Source organism: Bombus terrestris, chromosome 7 (genome assembly GCF_910591885.1).
Source record: "Bombus terrestris chromosome 7, iyBomTerr1.2, whole genome shotgun sequence".
Classification (NCBI taxonomy): Eukaryota; Metazoa; Arthropoda; class Insecta; order Hymenoptera; family Apidae; genus Bombus; species Bombus terrestris.
The window spans coordinates 19,515,859-19,540,977 of record NC_063275.1 but is presented as its reverse complement, the minus strand read 5'-3'; the positions used below and the strand labels follow the sequence as shown (position 1 = coordinate 19,540,977).

Genomic DNA, 25,119 nt, shown 5'->3' with positions numbered 1-25,119 from the left:
GAGAATAAATATGAAAAGCATGCAAATTGAAGCAATTATTCATACGGTTAAATTTTTGTTCCCCTTATTGTGTGTCTCTCATTCTTTATCTTTCGATTAATTAAACCTTCTGCCATAATTCCACATAATCTTGCAGCTTCGAGGCGATCTTTAGCCTTATTATTCGGTTCGTTCTTAATTAACCACGCGTTAATTAGCGCGATTCGCGTATTGCGCGTAAAACATAAACGCTGGCACGCACGCGCGTAAAATCGCGATTCGGTCGATCGATCGTAGTTCCACTTCTTGCCGCCGATTTCTTCCCGCACACCGTGCGAATGCCAACGGAGATCGGTTATCTGTACGGAAATTAAGTGGCGCGAAGCAATCGTATTTTATACGAAAGGTTTTACAAAGGTGGAATAACTGGAATTAGAAATAACAGTGATGAGAAATATGATCTTTCCCCATATTCTTTCTTTCTCACCATGATTTTCTGTCGATTCCTATCTTGTATCAAATAGCTTTCCAACCCCTTTCTGCACATATAAATAGCGAAATTTCTCCAGATTCCAACATTTTATTACGGTGTAATTTAAATTTATGGTATATAAAAATGAAATAAAACATATATTATAAATTATTGTAATAATAAATTGAAGATAGAAACACTGTTTAATACACTGGTATTTCATTTTATCTATTAAAAGCAATATTTTATGGATATTTCATTTCTTACCAATATATCGAATATAAAAGCAAGTTTTATTAGTTAACCAAAGAATAAATGGATCTGCAACTTGAATTATACGATTCTGAGCCTGTAATTGATATTTTTTTCCAAAATTAAGTAATACCGATTTCCGTTCGATTTGTCCTACATTCGTAGGAAGAAGTCCTTTTACGTCCCAAGTTCTTTCTTTCTTAGTCATTTATTAAAATTCTTCTAACGATGTACAAAAACACGCGAAAGTAAGTTAACGGACTAGAATGATATAAAATTATGATGTTTCAATAATAAAAAGCAGCTACTTTCTATAATAAAAATCCTGATTCTTCACTGGTAAACATTAGTTCTCAAAAAGTTTGTTAAGAAAATGTTTATTTCTTCCTATTTTGCTACTAAGGAAATATTACTAGTCTCGATTAAATGTTTTTTCTATGATCCAAAATTCCAATGAAGAAAACTAAATTTAATGATAAAAGCAAATGGATGATCACTAAGCCAATACGAACATTCCTCAAATTCAAGAATGACTTTCTTGACTCCTTAATAGGAGAAGGCGAGTTAAATTGTTAATTTCTTACATATAATATTCTTTATTTAAAAATGACCCAGTTCTTTAATATTCGTATTCTTTACGTATTCTTTAATATTTTTTAAATTAAATCCTTTGTCGTTTCTCTTCGAATAAATGTACCAATATTTCAATTACATCACATTTACATTCGCAAGAACTAAAACAATTAATTTGCCTCTATTTTATCCGATTACAAAAGCTCCTAGTTAACAGACGATTTCGTTAAATTGAAACTTCCTAATTACCCATTATCTAAGAAACTTCCATATTATCAAACGAACTCTCCACTTCTGCCATAGTATTCTTCCAAGAATCTCCTCAGCGTTCGTGAATCGCGTCTCTAGGAAAGAAGAAAAAAAAAAAGAAAAGAAAAAGAGAAAGAAGAAGAGTTCCTGTGGCAGCTCGTTGTATGAAATTCAATGTCGATCGCGCTGACATCGTCTTCGCGGGCCTGCGCCGCGATTCGAGAGGAATCTCAAGATCGATCGATCGTGATTTCGAGGAGAGACGCCGCTTAAGGCGAGACTCGAGCGTTGTTCGTCGCTCCTCCGCCTCGAGTTTCTTCGGGATCGTCGGCCTTGTACGGCCGCGCCACGATGTGGCAGGTGCAACCTCGACGACCGGTGGGTCCTTTTTTTCCTCCCTGCCCCCGCCATACCAACCGTCTCATCGTCGTTTTTTGCCGGCGTCCACCGGTTTTCGTCTCGCGCCCCCGTACGCCCCTTGGAACAGCTGACCACGGGCCAACCTTGGCCGACTGATTGCACACAGAATCCCGGTATACGCCACGAAACTTATCGTTCAGAGCTCTGGTCAGAATTGCATGCATAATTCGGGTTCGATGAGATCGTTCGTACTAACTCTTCGACGCTACGGTAAAATAAGGAAGAGTTGGGAATTAATGATTTGAGGGGCACTCACATTGTATTGACGATATGTAACGGAGAGCGAAAGAAAGTTTGGAAGCAATACAGACAATAGGACAATTTTAGAAGCAAGAGTTATAATTGACAAAAAGAATTACATTATAGACGCTTAGTACAGAGCTTAGTACAGAAAAGTTTAGTGCAAAATTTTAATACAACAGAGTTGCTAGAGGGTCTCTTCCGTACGATGATGCTGAGAACACTAAATATTGATAAATATGATAATACTGGCAATAATATTTAGAGAAAAATATTTAGAGAATAATTATTTCTTTATCAACAAGATTTCTTGCATTTTTGGCTATCAGACATGAAACATACACATTTTCCAATATTCATAGGGAATAAAGATTAATAATTGCGCTATGCATGGTGATATTTAAGATGTGAAATCGATAGTGCTATTTTTGATCATTTCTACGCGTATTTTCAATGCTACTCTGCAGAATCTCTAAAGGATTAACATGAAAACTATCCACTGGAACTAAAGTATAAAATTTGTATCAAAGAAATTGGAAAATATGTAATGCAAGGAGAAGAACCAACTTTTCCATATATTTTACAAAGAATCGTACAAATTCACAAAAATGCAAGATGACAGAATAAATTGGCATAAGAGATCTATTTTATATACCAATACTAATACACCTTGCGTAATAATAATAAATTTAGCGACAAAAGTGAGTCCTTTAAGTAGTCCTGTATAATATAGAATTGTAACGTAGGATCAAAATCTATAATCTATAACTTAAACTAAACTAAAATTATCGTGCGAGAGGACTCAGTCAGAGGTTCAATCGGATGGCCACGAGCTGACCAGTGTCGCGTTACAGAGCTTCCAGCTTATTTTGCGGATAGATTTCGTGGTGCGAGCTACCAGTAGACGCGTAATTCTAACATCGTTTCAGTGTTCTGTTGCGAGAGCAGCGAGGACATCGTCCTCTTAAGCGGCTTATGCCTGAGTCTCCTGATCGAGTTCACGAAGAAGCTTATGATTTCTTGCACGGGTAATCATTACGATTTCTGGTATATCGGGAACAACAAGATCGCTGTCATTCCGAACGCTGACTTCTCCGTTGAAACTGTCGAATCAACGTCCTGTCTTCGGAGCTAATGCGTATTATGCGATCCTCGTTCGCTGCTATTCAAACATCCTGTGCGGGTATTATTATAATAAAATATATCGCTGGCGAACAGCGTTCCCGTAATTGCGAGTATTCGTTGCAGAACGAACGTTAATAACTCGAGTTATTCGTATCTTCGAGGAGATTTCGAAACAGACAGAGATACCGTGGTTTGGGTAATCTTGAAATATTGCAACATTTGATCTAGACATGCATTTTATGGGATTTTTTTATTTTCCGTTCGACTGATTTAATTTTCTGCTCACGCATAAAATGGTAAATATAAAATATAATATAGAAAAGAAAGACAGGATCTTGAAACTATTGCATGTATTTTTATCTCTTGTCATTTATTTCGTTGGCTCAGAATTACTGTAACGAACACTGAAATACAAGTGTCAAATAGGTAATAAACGTCCAATGTTGTTTCACAAATAATGAAAAAATATGTCATGCACGCACGCACGTGCGCGCGCGCGCGCACGCACACACACAAAAGTAACTATCTTGCATTCTGTCATAGATCGTTAAATTCGAATTAATAGCCGCGTTTTATATCTACATTTTAAGATAACGTTAAAAATATTTGAACCGCGTTTTGTGCATATAAATAAGCACGTGGTTCTAATAAATTTAAAAATCTGATCGTATCGTAACTGAAAGTGTTTAACAAGGCAATAGAGATCGAAATTTCATGCTCAATATATAAAATTGTTAAAAGTCGATTTCTTATGATTTTTATTATTCTTATCAGATTATCGTGCAATGTAACTGTTTGTTATGCCAATGATCCGCATCAAGCAGAACGAAACGCATTATCACGTGTTATTAATTCAAAATTCATACGATCTCGAACTAACAAAGAAAACCGTAAAAATTTGTGTAATGAGGGGTTCGATCACGTGCACTGTACGCGTGTACTGATTATTATGGTAGTGGTCATTATTACATCAACATAATAATTCCAACGACTTCGGAGGTACGTCAGCTCCCAATTTCAGAGCTCATAAGACGCAGTTTCCGGCATTCTGCGAGCTCGTAATGCGAAAATAATAAGCTACGTTTTATGGTTACAAAATGTACATATTATGAAGAAACTGAAGCTTGAAATTGGCTCGACTTTCTTCTTTCAGTTTTTAGAACGTGCACTCGTTGATATTCATAAATCTTGTATTAGTAGAATAATAGAGTTTTACTGTATTTTTCGCTGTATAATTAAAAATTGACATCGCAACTAATGTAGTAGTTGATGATCGATATTGACGATATCAGATTAATGAAGAAAGTTGAAATATTCATAAAGAATTTGTTTGCTTGTTTTATGGTATCGATAATATCGATGATGAAATATAAGTAACAGCTCTTTCGTTTTTATTTATCAACATTTTGTGTCTTCAGAGTACAGCATGAGTTTTAGTTTAGTTGCAAACGTAGAGTAATCTTTGGTTTAGTAAATCTTCTAGGAAACATTTAGTATATTGGAATTAACAAACTTTGCATCTCCAAATGCTATCACTTCAAAAATAGAAAATTATACTCTGAGATTCTACTGTCAACCGAGAAATAAATATAAATATTAGCAGTCGTTTTTGAAAAATAATTAAACTGCGTAAATGCTCTCAAACTCTTCCAGTTTTTAATTTTATGACAATTTAGCTGTTACAATTGAGTATCTCCAAAAGCGTCAGCAACACATTTTTTAATGAAATATACTTCATGTCATTCCTTCGTTAAACAATCCAGAGGTATAATCATGTTACTAACTAAACTACTTTCCACACCAACAATTAATCTACTTAATCGTATTCAATTAAATATCGCATACAAGCTAACAATGAAATTGTACGCACATTCGTGTTCTTAAGAATCGAATGTTAAAAATCCAACGAATCATGTTCCACGGTTCTAGCATTCGCATTTCCAATTACTCCAGCTGATACCTGCTACGCTCGAACGTTTATCTAGAGTACGAACAAACGAGTGCGATTTGTCAATGAAATGAATTACGCGAGCAAAGACGAAGAAAACACGGCGATATTTCGGCCTTCTTCGTGAAACTCGATACCGTGCACAGGCAAGCGATTAAAATGACAAAAAAGAATCTACGAAAAACAATAATAACGCAGATAAATCGCTATGGTTGCAACAACTGCAGCTGCACTTAGAATGCAGCCGTGTGGTTCAGCGCTATTAAACAAGTATACTGAGAAGTCTTTGTTTAATGCAACACATGTGTGTTATGATGGATAAGAATATGAGTAACTTGATCGTGAATAATAAGAAAGAAATTACGTAACGATTGATTAAGAATTAAAAAAAATGAAGAGTTAAACGTTGACAATATGTAATTACGTTGAACAATTATTCTACATAATTATCACAGTTGTCAAAAGATTGTCGAATAGACGAAGAATAGGGATAGGAATAGAATAGAATTATACGTATTTAATTTAAGTATCTAACATACAATACATACAACTGTATTTACGTGTATTTTCATTATACGAATTTATTACACGATTTTTTTTTATTTTTATTATACGAATATATTAATGAAATATAAAATTAGCACGAATAACAATCTTCACTTCACTATTCCGACCTTTCGTCGCTATTTGTTCCTAGAATTTCGAATGAGAAAATTAACACTCGAAAAATGTAATAGGATAATAATAAGCAATAAACTGTAAAAAAATAACGTTGTACATGCTAAGACGAAGGAAGTATAGAAACAGCAATTTCAATGCGAACGTTTTCACAAATATATCAGTCGTGATATGATAGCTTCCTGAATCGACAAAAACCAGCAACGAAACACTATTTTGATATTTCGAGGAAACAGTGCGACATGAACATGATCGTGTTACGGTCAACAACAGCTTCTGCATGCTGATTACGAGTTTCGTAAAACCAGTTGCCGTCTCCGTAATGGCGTTTAGGCGTCATTAAACAGGTGAAACAGGGATAAGTTTGCGAAGCCATTTGTAAAGTCAACTGCAATTTCTCCGGCGTTGATTACACGTCGTTAGGCCGGGTGAAATCAAGTTAACGTATCAGGCTCGTACTCACGCTCTAGGAACCCGATATCAATTTCTCCTTGGCTAAACAGAAACCCATTGGCGATGAACGCGAAACGGATACAGAACCAGACTCGGCTTTGGAAAGAAGATAATACACCGGTGAAACGGAATCGTGACGGATAAACGGGAACACTGAGAGTCGTTTGGAAAATCGTTATCCTACTCGTTAAGCGTCATTAAGCAGAAACGAGTCAAACTCGCGATCCGATTCGAATGGTGGCCACTGAATGCGATTACGATAGAATCGGGCGCGTGTGATCTACGAAAAAGATAGGAAAGAAGATGAAATAAAAGACTTATAACGCCAGGAATGTTAGTGAATGCAACGGAAAGATTCTTGCATGTGTGACTAGAATGCTCGATATCGAATCTCGATATGGGCGCCGAAGACCGAGGATACGAGTTTTCTCAGGACGAGGCCGTAATCTCTATTAATTACTGCCGGCGGCGAGTTCGCATAAATCAATCGGGAAACAGAGATAAAGCACCGGAGAACTGGAGAAACGAAGAAAAACGGACCTGACGGGGCCGAGGAGAGAAGGGAGAGGAACGCGGAGGCAAAACTGGCCGCGTTTTCGTGAGTCATACTCTCCTCGTTAAGGCTGTCTCGATACAACCCTTTTGCATCGATCCTTCTCGTTCGATTATCGTGAAAAATCTCGAGGAATGAAAAAACACGCGTTGCTTTAGACAGCAGAGCATACCGAAAAGCGTGGCTTGTACTCGATTTGTCATTTTCAGTCGATCAAATTCTTTGTGGTTTTGTTTCACGTTGTATGTTTTTCTCAACTGTATGATCTTCCTTGTGAATAAAGAAAATGATTAACGAGGGTTCAGCTGGAGGGGAAAAATTAACCACCACACTGAATTCGTATTTTCATCGACATATTATAATTAAGGCAATAGAATCTGAATAAAAATTTGTTTCACCTGCCTAAATAGTCAAGAAGTATACGATGTTGTTCAGCGTCTCTAATGAGGGAAATATGAATCGTTAGAAAAATTGAACGAAGATCTGTTAGAAATCTACATTTCCCTTTGAACGTAAAAAGAATGTCGAAGCTGGATGTATAATAAGAGGAAATTTTTAGATGCAGGTTTCTACCATACATTCACACATAGAAATATAAATAAACACAGGAGCGTAATTATTTACACAGTAAAATAATGGTAAAACAAAGACGCCAATGAAAGATACTCGCATTTCAAATTCAGTAAAAATCTCATGTTTCACGAAATTTTCATTCAATCGTACATTAGCGACAGCCGCATTCAAAGGATGAAAATTGTTTTCTCTTATAAAATCTAACAAGTATGATAGGAGCTTTAGAACATTAAAGCTCAACTGTTGAAATTATGAGCACAAAAATATTAAATATACATAAAACAAGGAAAAAATATATTCATCTACTTGAGACTTTACCAAAATCACCAATAATAACAAAAAGAAACACTTCGATTTATCCTATTGATTAAAAACGTCGTAGTCTACTTAGGGCCATCGTGGTAACTGAAGAATGTATCAGATGGAAGCTATACCACGCGATGAAAAATAATAGGCAGTTTTTCGCAGAGACATATAAAAGTAATACATAAAAATGGGGAGACAAGAATCTAGTAATTCGCCAGGAACGTGATTTATCGTCTATTTTCCCTATAATCTCCAAATATAATTCAACGTTACATTCAGACTCCAATTCTCAAACATTCTTCTTTCCTTTCTTTCAGGACGTAGGCCGAGTGCCCATCAGACAGAAACCACCCCCGCATAGGATTCTCAATCTGCCCAAAGCGAGGAAGTTTCACGGGCAGTGCGGAAAAAATCCCTGGTCCGTCCGGTAAGTGGAAAGTACGCGCATAAAAGCGAACGCTCGTAAAACGATCCTCCTTGAGAGGCGATCGCGGCAAGCGTTCGTTAAACGACAAATCGGTTCGGCCATTCACAAGCCCCTTTCCAGCCTCTACGGCCGCAATTTATCGCCGTAATGAAAGTTGCCGGGACGAAGGTGTCCGTAGGGAAGGGGATTCTCCGCGAAGAGGGTGAAAAAGGAAGAAACGGCTACCGGTCATCTGCATGATGAGTAAATAGGTTCGCATTACTCGCGCGAACACGGCAGTTTATACCGGGTGATCGCGGCAAATGAGCCGGGACACGGTGCGCGACATCTATCGCGATTAAAGACGCGCGCTGTTCCTCGCGTGAAAACGCCTTTTCCATCTTTTATCCCGATCGATCGGGATGATCTTTTGAAATCTTATATTTTTGAAATCTCAGTCTCCATTAATCAACCGTGGACTGTAATTACGCTGGCCATTCTATGCTCTCAGCTGTTGTAATCGTGATCGACAATGTTGCAGTCTTCTGACGGATAACGAGAGATTCGTCGTTTGTTACTTTCTCGGTTTCCCCTGAAATGTGATTTATTGTACGACGATTTGTTACGTTCTGATCTTCGTTCCAGTTGTAATCTTATATACCTATTTGGCAAGGTGTTGAATCAAGAAATATAATTTATTATTGAAATTTAGTAGTGAGATGAATGGAGGAGTTGGAGAATGCTTGATGGGTATATGATGGGATTTAAAGCAGGTTATTTATTTTGCATTTGTGGAACAGATTTTTTTTTTTAGAGAAGAAACCTTACTTTTCGTTTTTAATCTTATTCAGGTTCAAACGTTTGTGGATAGTTAACGATGTGAAAAATTGGTCGGAGGCTTCGTTATAGCAATAATGCAATGTGATATACAACTTATTGTAATAGGGATGCTGAGTGTAAAAGGTGTTCAAATTTTAATTAAAACTTAGTACAAAAGAAACAAAAATTCATTATTTGAAACACATTATGTATATATGAAACATAAATATCACTTGAATCGGTATTTTTAATCCTGAAACTACCAAATCCGCTAAAATTACAGGTGTTAGATTACTAACAAGATATTCTTGGTAACATTAATTTTTAATTTATTGAGATAGAAGCATGATTGCATATGTCTATACATCTCTATTATTCTATCACTTCGATTATAATCATCTATGCATAATACACATCTAAATACATATTATAGATCGATAATTTTAGTATGAAAAACGATATACATAAATCATAATCTATTTCATCAAAAATTACATAATTCGCAAGAGAGTTTCTCAACCACTACTTGGAACAATATCTCTACTGAAAGAGGAAACCAGTGAATTTTTAAATAATTCCAGGCCCGTAATCGCCGCAAAAAAAAAAAAATGCAACATCCGTCGACGAAACGAAATCTATCGAAACGAATTCCTCTAAAATCTGCTCCCTGGAAAAAAAAATCGTTAACCTCTGCAAAAATAACCTCGATAGAGGAGGGAATTACAGTAATCGTGGCCTGGAAAGAATTACGAAAGCGTTCGAACAATCTTGTGGCCTGTTGTGCAAAAATTTCGTCAGTCGATACGCCCATGTTTCGATAATTTCCAGACATTACCGGGGAAACTCATTACTCGCGCGAGGCGAATGCTTAGCCGATCGCCAGATAAGTTACCGAACGGTAGGCCACAATGAAAGTCGCATACTTGCTTCGACAAGTATCGTTGCGAACACTGAAGAGAGTAGCTGTTAAGTTTCTCTTCCTAAACCAGTATCTGTCGCGACGATGAACAGGTGCGCGTAAATACGTATCGCGGTATCGTGAAAAACGACGAAGGAAATCGACGAGACACGTGAAATTAGAGATTTGCTTTATGGTCGCTTCTACGGTTTCGATCAGGCTTATAATGGTATCTCGATACGACATGCCTCCTGAGTTTATTAGATGGAACGATGAAACGTGGATTTATTATTAGATAGAATGTAGGAAAGTCTTATGTCATAGAGGTTTATCTTAGTTACATGTTACGTGGAAGTTTTATGCTATAGCTTGTAGTTAGGGGAGTTATTATGGAAAAACGTAAAACGCAACCGAATCGTTTGTGGTTTGAAACATTTATAACTAATTTACGAAGTATATTTTATATATTATTTATGTATTATACTATATCGATGCATACATTATTTGTTTCGTATTAGAATTAAAGGTTAATTAATGTCACCTGAATGTATGGAAAAATGTACTCCTTTTTATATTGTTTGCTACTAATGTTTATCAAAATGTATACAATGCTAGAAATTCCTTTTTTTCGATCAAACGTTATCAGCGCATTCCACTGACCAAGATAAGGGAAAAATGTCGTACAAACACGTGTCATTGGAAGCAGTAAAAAGTTATAATAAAGAAAAACCAATATACGAAATGTGATGTGTATAATACGAATTTGTGGTACTACGGTTCAAAGTACGAATAGATTAGGAATAGTTATATCTAGTACTAGTCAGAAGATGTCATAATATTTTTACAACTCCAACTACAACTCCATTTCAAAATGTTCAGAATTCTTGGCGATACAAGACTGGCAGCGGCAAAAAAAGAATTGAATTTATTACTCTTTGAAGTTCTCGTTTATTACTCGTGAAGTTGGAGTCGTAAAAATGTTATGATACCTTCTGACTACTACTAGATGTAAATATTCCTGATCTATTCGTACTTTGTACCGTAGTAACGCGTGTTCCTTTCGTATATCGTTTTATTGTTATGACTCTATAACAATGCCATTTGTTTATACAACTATTTTTTCTCATCTTGATCTATAGAATACACCAACAACGTTTGATCGGAAAGAACTGAGACATCTAATATATTTACAACGATATTAACTGATAATTTATAAATAATTGTATAAGTTAGTTCATTGGCAATTGTATCGATGATATAAAATCACTTCGTAATTATATTTGTTTGTAATTATTTTAATACATTTCATTTATTTTTAACAATTTTAATTCTATTTGAAATCTCAATATTTAAATACCGAAGGTATAGTTTCAACATATCGTGGCTCGTAGCATACACATTTGAAGTTTACGAGCGTTTAAATACTCCGAGATTCCTTTCATCTTACGAATGCCATGTTTAATACGAATACGATAAAAATTACATATTTCTTCATTTTCAAAACATGCTAACATACATTACAGATAATAAAATCGATCTTGAACAACACCAACCACTAGGAATACCATGAAGAACTCTACATGAATCCACCAAGTCCACATTCTCACGTCCTACTTGAAGTATCCTCCATCAAAGAATCTAGCTAACATTCTCACCAAAGACCTCTATAAATATTCCCACGATTCGATAATAAAATTATCAACAATCCCAAAAACCTCTAGAAAGATTTCTTAAAAATAACCACGCTACGAAATAATCAGATTCAACGTCAACCTTCGCAATACTTATAAGAAGACAATGAATCTTTTTTGCATTTATAGGGAGTTTAATTTACAAAGAAATGCATATAATATTCAAAAATATATAAAACACTCAAAATAAATTATTGTAATATTTTGAAGGTGAAATAAATCTTCATTTAGGTTTCATCTCGTCGGCACTTTCAGGAATGAATCTTTTTTCAGCTATGGAAAAAGATTTTCTTTTTATCAATTGTCGATATTAGAAAATCTCTGTGGTAATAACACTTAGGACTCTGTTTACTGAAAAGAAATACATCTACCGTTTAATTATGTAATACTTTCGCTTAGTCCATAAGTACGATACATCAAATATCCGGAAAAGAATTTTAGTTTGCTATATTCAGCGTTCAATGTGAAGACATTCGCTAAAAATTATTGCACCGACAATAGTTGAAATAAAAAGAAATCCATCGTTTATTGTATTGAATGTACAACAAATTATACAAAATAAATTAAATACTATTATTTAGGGTGTAATGTACTTTCAAACATTTCCTCTTTTAAATCATATCATATAGAAGTCAATTGTTAAAAATTTTAAGAAGACTTAAAAACCGACAAGAGAAATTAAAAAATACACGCGAAATATATATGTTATAAATAAATATCAAACGTTGAAGAAGGAGAACATCCTCTACCGCATTTTAGCCAGCACTCGATGGATTTTAATAACGCGTTAAACAGCAATGTTACGTAAACCTCGTTCGTGAAGGAGTTAATTAAATTTACAAAAGACACGAATTTGCATAAACATCCACGATCTACTTATAAATAAATCAAGGAAACAAAACACGAGCAGGGAACCCGTAAGTACTGTCTATTCGTAACCATAGCAGCGTAGACCGAGCCTGAACAGCAACTATCGCGGAAATTGTTTCTTGGCCCAATAAGAACACGATTTACCGACGTCCACGTCGACCAGCTGGTCCGGATATTCTGGGCCGAGTTCAAGGGTTATGGAAAATATCGTGTATCCTTGTTGACCCGCGCAGACGCGGAACACACGTACGCGCGATTCCTGGCATTGATAAATAGCGTTGCAAAGTGCAGCACGGTGCAGACGGTGTGCCGTAATTGACCGACGGTGGCACGGGTCACGGAAGTAGAAACTGGACGATGGAAATTGGAAGTACGTGGCATGGCACAGTGCCTGCACCCACATGATTAGAGGAACGAGTGCTCGAGAACGACGCCCGCGGCCGGTGTGATTTAATTTCATCTTGTTCCGCAGAGATTAATAGTTGAAGTGTGTTGTTCGATGAGAGTATAGGGATGCACTATGCGGGTAGCTTCGAGACCGAAATGAATCGTGAAAGACATCGATAGAAATAATTATTGTGGAAGTGAGCCTAGTTTGGTGGACTTTTAATAATACGCGTCGAAGAATTGGGCTTCTGTTAAGTATATTTACTTTACATTATATGCTGTATTATCGCGTACAAAGTGCGTACTCTCGAGTGTTTTTTATTTTTTTTAGGAAGTTCACAGTTTTTACTCTTTTGGTATACGAATACGTATGTACATATCGTAGGTAGTTCAATCGGTTCTATGAACATTATTCTATGGCAATCACAGTATCGTTTTACTTGGAAAATATCTTGCTTTTATACATAGAGTGATATCAATAAGAAATTCTTGTTCCGCAGTAATAAGGACATTAAATATAGTCAACGGTGGACCTTAGCAAAAGCTTTCGATAAATAATTTAGTTCTTCAGTTATTAGTTAATAGTTAAGTATTGTCTAAATTGATTTGAAAAACTTCATCAATTTTTTTATTCGACCGAAGATAATCATTTATCATTTCTTCTTGATAATGTCGATAGAGCCTAATTGATGGTAGCGATAACAATCTGGAAAATAAAAATTTGCAATAAAAAGCAAAGCAATGTCCAATTAAAAATTTAATGACGTCAAGCGCAATACTTAGTTTAACCAAGGCAATTTATGTGAATATTATCAAGTACGTGTCTGCCGAAAGCCAAACTAATTAACTTTGCTTTCACTAAATTTCTCAATTTCATTGCCCAGATACGTAATTAGCGTTCGACTCTTCGAGGAACAAACGACTAATAAATTTATCCATAAATTTATTTATCCTAAGAAGATAACACAAATAACCGTAAATTTCATGGACAATTTTGAATAATACTATAGGCAATTTTACTCTGTAATACCATTACTGTCACTTACTTTTTAATTTATGAAGTTGATCAACATCGCTTGTCAAGCGATTCATTATTATAAACATCTCTAATGGTAAATTCCGAGGAAAATTTCAGCAGATAATTATTACTTTCAATCGTTATTACTTTCTTGTACTTTTTAATTTATGAAATTAATCAACATAGCTTGTCAACTACGCACTGATATTACCTTGTCCCTTACATATTTTATATCAATATCTGCGTTAATAAGCAGGCGTGTATGTACATACGTAAATATTTTCTCATTAAAATAATTTCGCTAGATCGAAATTGCAACGAAACGACATTAAACGTGGGAAAAATTTAAGTTCTTTTCAATCAGCGACCTGCTAAACTGGTATCGAATAGATTAATCGATTTTACGACACTGTGAACAAGGTTTTAGCTTACTCACGTATCCTGTATGAATATGTAACCTCGAAAAATTTCACTGGGCCGATTCTACATGGTAGCTCATATTATCAATGGCTATTACTCATGTTAACTCTACTAGCAAAATGATTAATAGCCATTCGTCACGTTACCTCTTGGATGCTTGATGGCCGACATAGACGCATGAAAGAGCGAACGAAAACTCCTTGCAAATTCTGTTAGCTATGGTGCTTGCCCAAGGTGTTCGTGAGCTTAGCTTGTGCTGATGTAATTAAGGATAATTAACTACCACGCATCTTTTCGAGATATCTAACAAACTCGTCGATCGTGCGTGATACGTGGGGTTTTATGAAATTTCTGTTCGATATATTCTTTACTTGATAACTGATGTTGATGATTTGTTTGGATCGGATATTATATTATATATCATAACAAAATTATTCGTATGCTTTACAAAAAATCGTTAAAATCCTTTGAAGTGTCGTAAATCTATAAAATTGCTACAATAAACTAAGAATTGATTATTTTAATGACCCTGTTATAATATTATTATTACTATTTTATAACTATATACATAATTTTAATTAATCGTTTGAATGGTTTTAATATGTTTGGAAAAAATTACGTTGTTTATGTATGTGTTAAACGAATGTGTTAATCGTAATAAAAAATTCTTCCATATTTAGTGTTTCAAACTGCGATCTTATTATCCTATCGATCTTGAACAGCAGGTTATTTTATTTATAAACACCTATGTATAATAAAACCAACACTTGGGAAGTACTTACGTTACAACAACTTCTGATAAAAAATTCACGAGTAGAACCTCCTACACTCGCAGTGTCTGACAATGCCACTTCTACTGTAGCTCTATCTCCCATCTAATACTAATACTAAACTTCAACGATAAAATCCTATATCGATACAAACCTCGTAAATAAAAATTTACAAGTACAATCTTCCAAATTCGAAATGCCTGACAATGTCTGTCACTACTACTGTGTAACTCTGTCTCTTATCGTACTACATCAGTAATCAACTACTTTAATTTTAACTGCACCTAATCCTTTACAAATTCAATTATTCAAATTCCAGGTAATTCCTTTCTGTAGCCTTTCCCTTCGAGTAAAATCCTCGCTATATACCTCTACAGGCAACGTCGAAGTTTTACTGCTGTGCTAGGAAGAATTATTTTGCCACGTTAAAGGCGCGCGGCTAGTCGCCGAGGATCGCGAGCGACCCACGCAACGCCATTAACATCCAAAAGTAAAGCTTCTTCCCGTCTACAAATCTCCACCGGTGATGGGAACCAATTTAGCGACGTTCACCCCGCGCCCAACCCTCTCGCGTCTATCGTTAACCCCTGTCTCTCTTTCTCTTTCTTTCGTTGTCCGTGTACAGCTATCGACTCCCACTAGGAAACCGGCTGGAACCGTAAAAAGGTTGGGCGACGTCTGCCGTGGTGCATCGATACGTCGTCGTAAGAAAGTCCACGCGACCTCCACTGTGGGCGACCCTACGAGCCGGACCGCGGCTGGAAAAAGCTAAAGCGGCTGCCACCGGTCGTTAGGTTGACGTTTACGTTTCGCGCTTAACGAAGCACGGCAGAGCAATGTCGTACCTAACGATCGATAAAGTATAACGTCGTAGAAAGAAAGAAAGAACGGGGCATGCGGCTGCTAGAGATAGGAAGGATGAGGCAAGGTAAAGTGAGTGGCGAATGAACATCGAGGGTGATCGTACAGTGGAATCATTCGCGGCCAGTTTAACGATTTCCACGATATCCATGTGCCGATCAATCGATTATTCTTTGTCCCTCTATCTTTGTCGTTTTCTCGGTGCTCGTGCTTTTACCCGCTTCCGTGTGCAAGCGACGAACTTCGTGTTCCAAGCTAGTTGTGCATACGCTACATGGGGATGTTTTCTTTGGTGGCGATCGCGACACTGTCACTGATCACCCGCTACACGTAACCGTTTGATCGTACCGGACTGTGGTCGGATATACGCGGTGAGGTGAAAGTGTTGTTTTCTGTGGGTTTCTGAAGGAAGTGGTGTATCCTTTCCCGGTGTATTTAATTTGCAATGTGTTATAAAATTGTTTGAGAATTGTTGAACTATTGATAAACTTCTTTGATCTCGTCATGTGTCGTAAGAGGCAGCTAAATAACTTAACGTGGGACGGAACGTTATTGATTGTTGAGATTATTAAAGAAAAGTTAAAGCTGTCAAGGTGGTAGATGGTTTACTGCTATCGTTCGTAATTTTGATTTATGTACGTGGACGTATCGATATTTAGAGCATAAGAAAAGCCACAAGTATATGTTTCAAGAATTTTGAGTATTAGGAAGACTTTGAGATTAGATATATAATCACAAGGTAAGATTAAGTTTACGATATGTTTAAACGAAGAAAATGTAAAGTGTTTTATTTATACATACAAATATGTGCTCACATTTACTCTTGCCAAAACTAGGTGATCATAAATCAAACTGTACATTGAACAGGCTGGGAAAATGTTATACTAAACTAATTCTACAGACACTTCATAATCTTAGGTTAAACAACCTATCAGTAACATTTACGATAGTCTATGTTTTTTATGTTTTTATCCTAGATAGATTCTATTAGGATTGGAATTACTTTCACACCTTTTTGCATGCAAATTTAGAAAACAATTTGTCTCCTTCATAAAAGTTATCGGCACGTGAATAGACTAGTTATTTTTCGATAAACACTTGTAGGTAATTTCAACTCTAGTTGACCTAAAAGTAACAGCAGAGATTTTACACGCATCCTGAAACAGTACATTAGGAGCACAAGGAACGAATGAAATATATTTAAAAAAAGCTGTTTCTAGAAACACAGAATGTTCAAATACCACGGAACACTCATAGTAAATAATTCGGATAAAAGATATGCTCCACAGAATTTCTGTCAAGATTATCAAGCAACGAAGAACCTATTCCAAATTTCATACTATGAATTTCCAACGAGCCTCTTCTCGAATTTAATATCGCGTAAAACACTCACAGTAGTGACGACTAAAGCAGAAAATCCTATCCTAAATTTCAAAATTAAAAATTATCAAAGAATAGGAAGCCTATTCCAACGAATCTCTCCACTGTTTCCATATTCCACAAAATACTTATAATGCCGATACATATAATATTAGGTTGTCCGAAAAGTTTCTTTCGTTTTATAAGGAAATAATAGACGCATAACGTTTTTTGTTAAATATTATTTTGTCCAATTACGTACGATCCATTTTGTTCTGTTGAGATAAACACCGCGACATTTCACAGACTTGGTTTCACGTTTGTATAAAGGTGCACTATTGTAAAAAACACGTTTGCATCTAAAGAACGACACTTTTCGGACAATCTAATACTAATGATATAATAGAAATGAAGAATACCATATGTACCATAAAATTTTCCACAAAAGTGATTAATCAGTAAAGAAATTCGCATCAGAGGAACGAGACGTGTAGATTCTCTTTAGTACCACCCCGTATGTTGATGTGGTATCATTGTCTGGTTCTCGGACAGAATGCTTTATCGAAGGCCGAGTGAGCTTTCGACAGCGAGTAGTAGCGATGATTGTTCATTAGCGCCGAGCATCCTGAGCTTTAATGCATGTATCGGTGCCCATTCCAGAGGTAGAGTAGCTGTGTTACGCTCGACGTCCGTTCGCCAATGGCGCCCATTAGCATGGAACCCCACTTCTCTCTACAGATAGACTAATGATCATGTCACCCGGCTCCTTAATTGCTAATTGATCTTGCGCCTGTACCTCCGCGTTCTGCGTTGTCTACGCACGTACCGTCATTCGTCCAATGACGTGGGTTTTAATTCGTCGTTTATTTTCTGGTGGAAATCTCTTTGGATACTTCTCGAATGATAAAGCAAGATTAATATTCAATGAAATAATAATGATCGTGCGAGAAGTTAGGCTATTAGGTAGAGAAGAATTGTTAAAACATAGTAAGAGCTTTATACATAGTAAGGTGATGTTATAAATATACTTTTAATGATATTTATGAACAATATGTAAAATTTGTGAAATATTATTATTGATAAATCTATATATAAATTATATTTGTATATACATATTGTTTTTCTTTATATGTATAATGACAATGGTTTTGCACAATATCATAAATACATTAATTTCTTTAAATTTCGTAGAATTTTAAAATCTAAGTGGAAAAACCAGTGATGGAAAATATTATTATGCTGTATTAAGCGAACCCTTGGCAAAATCTTAAAAAACATAATTCGATCATATAAATTGATCGATAAAAATGCGAAGTAAATTTTGCAGCAACATAACGTTGGCTTTTAATAGGTTAAAAAATGTGAAAAATATTCATGGAAAGAAATAAAATGAAATATCCACCAAATGCTGTAATCTATTGTAACAGATTTTATATTACAGAATCATAAGACTCTATTAATCTTTGACAAGGCTTTCAGACAATTCTGATACGGTAATAATTTTCATGACCTAAAAGGATAGCTATATGAAACGATATAGAGAGATATTGATTGATACTAGAAGATACGTGATATTTATAATAGATTCTATCAAGAAGGAAAATAATCCTAAGGATAATAAAGCCCTGGAAACATTACAATTATTATTTATCACCCACATTTGATATTCAAATTGAGAAGTCGTAAAGATACAATGTTTATAGTCTGTTCGTATTCATAGTTTGACACGAGTGGGTTGACTTCTTCTCGCCATAATTAAAAGGAATCATTCATTCTACTATTATTACTTGATAATAGGTACCGCGGAAATAAGATATAATTAAAGCCTTACTCGCTTTACCGTTTATTAATTAATTTCGCGTAGTAAAATGTCAGTCAAGAAACAGAGAAGCGTCTTTTATCATATCAAAAGTATATCTTTCTTAATAGAAACTGGTATAAGAGACGTTGCAAAAAATAAGATATTGCTAAAACCTTTTATACTGAGTTATAGAACGAATCATATTTTTTATAGCCAATTGTACCTGTACATGTATTATCATATCAGCAGTCCAATACAACACCGTATCGTCAAGTGTTATTTTCGAAACAGAAAATCACGTTTGATATTCAAAATATATTTTTCAATGTTCGCAAATGATTAAGTTCGCAAATGATAAGTATCGCGCATCAATGTATAATATTTGATATATACCTGTTCCTGTTAGAGAATAAATAAAAAATTCCTAATGCAAAAAGAACTTATGACTTATAATACTTTAATCAGATATTTACAAATTCTACGCACCTATAACATAATTCATGGTGCAGTACATAACACAGTAATTAAGTTAATTTGTATGAAGTCTTATACCTATATCATGTGATTTTGTCTGCAAGTAAACCCATCATCAGCAATCGTCGAAAATACACTCACGAACAATGTCGCGAACCTTAGAATTTATCGATTATCCAGAAGAACTGGAAAAAATTTACGCGGGTAAACGTTCGGTTTCACGCTGCGTGAGAACATTCACGTTGATTTCACACGCGGACTTTCCCCGGCTGCGTGACATTTCTTCGGGGTCCTCTCTTTTCTCAGGATGCCACGATATTCCCGGGACGATTGAACTTACGATCGAACCCAAACGATCTCTCTCTTTTCCTCTTTCGTTTCGTCCGCTCGCTCACGTTCAGTGCGCCCACGCTGCTTTTCACGGCGCGTACGCTCGATCCGCGGTGTAATTACTAATTGTAATACACACATCCAGCGAGCCCACTAAATCTATCCGCCGCGTCCCCGATAGAATATCCGACGTCGTCGAATCGCTTGCGTTACCCTTCTAACGCTTCAGCAATGCGGATGCGCTTTGTTCGCCGTGCATAATTAAACGCGCCGAGGGATTTGCGTCATGTCGCGAGGCCATTTTTCGCTGTACCAAGGCTGCACGATCGTATTAATATGTAACGATCAGATTGGTGCCGATCGAGGCAACAAAAAGTGGTTCTGAATACACTTGCATAAAGATCGAGGATGTAATGATTAGATTTTCAAAAGCTACTTTGAAACGTATCGTAACAGAGATGTATTTGGGAATTATAATAATTATATGTCTGTACGGTTTAACATTTAAAAAAAGATAACAATTCTCGAACGTTTTAACAATTTCCTTATGACTTTTCAGTCCAACTTAAGTTTTCACGAGTTTCTTAATATTTATGAACGAGGCTGTACATACACGTATCGTTCTTAGGATTCAGTGAAGTGTAAGTCTTAAAAATGTAACATTTCACGTGTGGCAACCTGCTCGTTCATTTCGCCTGATCCTCTAAAACGCTAGTTCAATCGAGTATCACGATGTATGATTAAACCACGAGTATCCGATTAAACCACGAAGATCCACAAGTAACGCAATACCGTAACACCGTTGCCGATCACACGAAACCACTTTCAACAAACGACCTTCGCTGCTATTGCGCGCACGATACGCGAGTAAAACACAAATGAGAACAAGGAGAAGAAGCGTCGCAGTGAATAAGAGAGTACAAAAAGTAGAAGCAGCACCTGTCGCTGCAAATTCTCTGACAATGCGCCATCGCAACAACCGTAAAAGGGCCGCGAAAAAATGCGAAGAAAGAAAGAAAAAACTGTCGGGGAAGCAGAGGATTTACGCGAGTCTCGCTTTGATGCGCGCTTGTAACTCGATGGCATCGAACATCGGCCCAGGTACACCTTCATCTGTCGCTGATGCAGCCCGTTCCAAGCATCCTCCAACGTCTGCCTACTGTCCACGATACTATCTCGCAAGATGAATCGGTCGGTGTACCAAGTGCAAAGGGATTGCTGTGACCCGGCACCGACGAGGGCACAACACCCCGTCTCGTTGTTCTTCCACTTCTTCATGACGCGACGCACAGTGGTCTGAGAATTTGCTTATCGTAGCTAAAATTCAATTTTTCAACTTCTATATCTTCAAAAAAAAAAAAAAAAAAATTTCTTCCTACAAAGTGAAAACCCCTCGAAACCTCAAAATCTACGATGTTATTCATTTCGGACAATGGTGTGATCGAGGGCGATGTTCTCGAGACAAACTCTTGAAATTCAAAATGACGCTAATTGTTCTAATCTTTATAGAATATCAAGTAAATTTAAATTTCGGGAATTTTCCGTGTAATTGCGTCGACGAATGCACGAAGAAAATATTATTCGCGACGGTTTAAGTAAGAAACAGTTCTACCTTGCGTATAATAGATCGCAGTCTGATTAAATGCCTCATTTGTCACACGATTTCAAAAATAGATACTTTTAAACACTAACCTTGCTATAGCCTATCTGTTGATCTCAGTTATGAACTAACTTACATATATTACTTATGCTCGTAAATCAGAAATATATTCAATACCATACATAAACCACATACGTCATACAAAAGAATGCTTAATAAATCGTCGATAAAAACGCCTAGAAGTGTCAAAGCCAGAATTACCAAGTACACTCGATTAAACTCTACACCATGGCCAAAGACACACATAATACCAACCGTACAACATATAAAAATGAACGTGCATCATCACGCCGTGTTTCTAGTGCCTCTTCGATCAGACAAATCCTCTTGAAGATCGATAAAACTTTGAAATATATTCAGGGAACGCGTTTTAAAGGTGGTCACTGACGTTCGCGTTACAGATCCACGATAGGCATAAAACAGTCCTTTCAATGAACTATCGTGTTCAGGCGGCCAAGGGATCAGAAATTCCTAGCTCGTGTAACGTCCGGCGATGCCCCGTGTACTACGTCCCTCGTATTATATCGCGACCGTGTAATCCACTGTCATCTATATCGAAGCTCTATCAGACGAAATGACAGGCTATAAAGCGGGAGAGGTACGGGGCAGCTTGTGCTACGTCGGATTTATCGCGTGTGGATGTCTGCCAGCCTATAAGCCACAGGGCGATAGCACAAGGAGCGCTAGGATAGGTCGGAGCTACCTCGATTAACCTCCGTTTCAGCTGGTTAGAGGCAATCCGTGTCTCACTATGTGGCAATCACGGGGGCTTGCAACCTTGTAAATTGAAAAAAATATGCTGACGTGACGGCCGGTCACGGTGTAATAGATTGCGAAACTAAGCTTTCAGGTTAAAATCGTTGAACGCGCTCTCTTTGCCAGAGGATCCTCTTCTTTTAACAAGAGTCGAATCAATAATTAACACGTAGGATATGTTCGAAAGAGAAAAACGTTCGAGAATGTTTCGAGATTCGATCCGTGACCGTATCGAATGATGGATGAATATGTCCGATATTTGTAATTAATTAGTTGCCACGGGGTTGTGTCGCGACAACGCCGAGCAAGATTGATCGAACGCACCATAGGACATCCTATCTTTATTCCTGGTAATTATTTATCGGTAGTAACGATTTGTACGCGTGTTTTTCGTATACCGTGCAGGTCAAAACGGGTGTGTTGGTAGAATTTATAATTAGTAGAAATTATACGTGTACGAATTGGAGGTTGATTATTTCTTGTGCTTAAAATGCTATCAGAAAAAATATCAGAAGATACTTGTGAGAGATACGAAAATTTTCTTTCGGTGTTTTTCAATGATTTATGGATCTCCTTTCTCCTGACGTTAGATTTTGAGTTATGACATTTAAAGGTGGGAAAATAAAACTTTTTGCATAAAGTGGAATACAATGAATATCTAAAATGTTAATTGGTTATCATCCATAATAATTTCATTGAAAACCATCGAGAGAACATATACACATATAATTACAGATTACAGGAGAAAAGTACGATAAGTACATACATATTTATTCATTAATCTGACTTTAATGTCGCCTTATAGTTGAACAGGAGAGTTTAAATATGACCGTGTTCGATCCAAAAGAACAATAGGTATAATTATAAAGACAATTAATACTTTACTATGTTCGATACAATAATATTATGATCACCAATACTTTGAAAATTCTCAAGGGGATGGAAACACGCGTTTATTTCGAAAAACCAAATACGCAAACAAATTTGATAATATGAGATTGATCGAGGATGCAATGAATCTTAAAACCGTTTCCCTGTGAAAGATAGGAGATACAATTTATCGCGTTCTTCCCCTATAGTCTTCGATTACAAATTAACTGGAAATACAATATTCTGAGAATGAAGAACGTATTTCATCATCTTAACGTTAAAAACCTAAAACCACGAATTTGATACGCAACCTTTGATATCCTTACCAGCCACATCAATCAAACGTCAGCCACCCAACAAGAGATCCGGCTCAATTAACATAAACTTCAGAAAGAGTCAGCGAACACGTTTTCCCACAAAGGAGTCGCAGAATAGTAGCAGCAGTGACAAGAGTCACCAATCCTGGTCGACGATAAACAGTCCGATGCAAGCGAGTTGGAAAGTCCAGCCGTCTCTATCCCAGCCGAGATTCGTAACCCATGGGACGATTGCGAAACGGTGAATTATTCGCGTGTACGCGGTCGCATTGATCGCGAGAGAGCCAGCTCGCTCCCATGGACCAGCTGAATGCACGGAAGCACGAATCCACGAGCCGCGGACAAGCAATGAATTTTCTTAGCCGATACGCGCCAAGGTAGTCGGATGCCCTCGGTGACACCCATTAGCCCGCGCTCTTGTCTAACCATACAAATTATTAATCGATGCAATTAGCGAGCTACGGTCAGCTAACGCCGTTTAACCTTCGAGTGGCGAAGGTTGGGTCGATTCTGACTCATGCAAATATTTCATGCTTAACGCATTTTGTGTCGCACTACCGGTTATAAATATCTGGACACTTCGCTCGATTTGTAGTAACAGTACGTGAACTTTAATTCCACAAGTGCTACAAATTAATAATGAATCAGCATCTGTCGTTCTAATTGCCAGATTATACGTTTAAGTTATCTGTTAAAAGAGATAACATTAATATATTTCGCATTTAATATTTATCTAAATATCAGTGGTTATATCAATAGTAAAAATATCTCTGTCAGTTCAGGAGATACTGCTGAAGCTTATTTACAGTCTAAAAATCAAAGATTTTGGAGTTTGATCATTTCAAACGAACATTTTCTAATCAAATTAATACTACACGCTGAGTTTTATTATTCTAACTACGATACTGTGCTATTGCCATATATTCTCAGATACTACAAGAGACTCCTGCGTATATCTCTTTTTGTCTTTTTCGTTGGTCGCGCCACGTGCAATCTCGCGATTCCAGCGAAGCGAATTCCGAAACTATCTGCTCCAGGTGATTCAGCGATAACGGGGCTAGACGTGGCCAGCCACCTACATTTATCAGCGGAACCTCGAACCTCGCCTTAACGATCCTGAAAAGCTGAGCCGGTTTCCCAATAAAAATCATAATCGAAAGGCGTGACTAATCGTTGCGTGACGACTACAGCAGCGAAACCATCGCTAAATCTCGACCGGCTTGCGCTAATGAATTTCAGATCGACGCGCTGCGCCGTGATCGCGGCCATGGATAACCTGATGTAACGCTCGCCCGAGGACAGTCACATATCATAGTTGCGGTGAACGCACGAATATCGACGAAAAAATGATAATCTATTTGGTTTCGACTAGATGGGTCTAAGTCTATGGCATAGTTTGGAAAAGAGAGTAGTTTAAGTTACACTGTGTCATAAGTCTTAAACATCTAACGCGTTTCTTATGTTGCACGTTACATCACCACCTGATGAAATATCTGTAACTCTGTGTACTGAAACGATCGACAGAAACTATAGAACCATACTTTATTGTTAATTCTACTCTGACCAAAATGTACTACAGAGTCTCCAGAGA

General features: G+C 36.7%; 1 protein-coding gene and 1 long non-coding RNA gene across 2 annotated transcripts in view; one reads left to right on the top strand and one right to left on the bottom strand.

Moving 5' to 3' along the window:
• LOC100652120 (protein cortex) overlaps positions 1–25,119 on the bottom strand; it is a 249,914-nt gene that overhangs the window by 90,141 nt on the left and 134,654 nt on the right. The gene's annotated exons all lie outside the window — the stretch shown is intronic.
• Positions 12,681–25,119, top strand: part of LOC125385363 — a 40,009-nt gene continuing 27,570 nt past the window's right edge. Inside the window, exon 1 of the long non-coding RNA XR_007224512.1 lies at positions 12,681–13,142. This is a non-coding gene — a long non-coding RNA (uncharacterized LOC125385363). The remainder of the gene's footprint in view (positions 13,143–25,119) is intronic.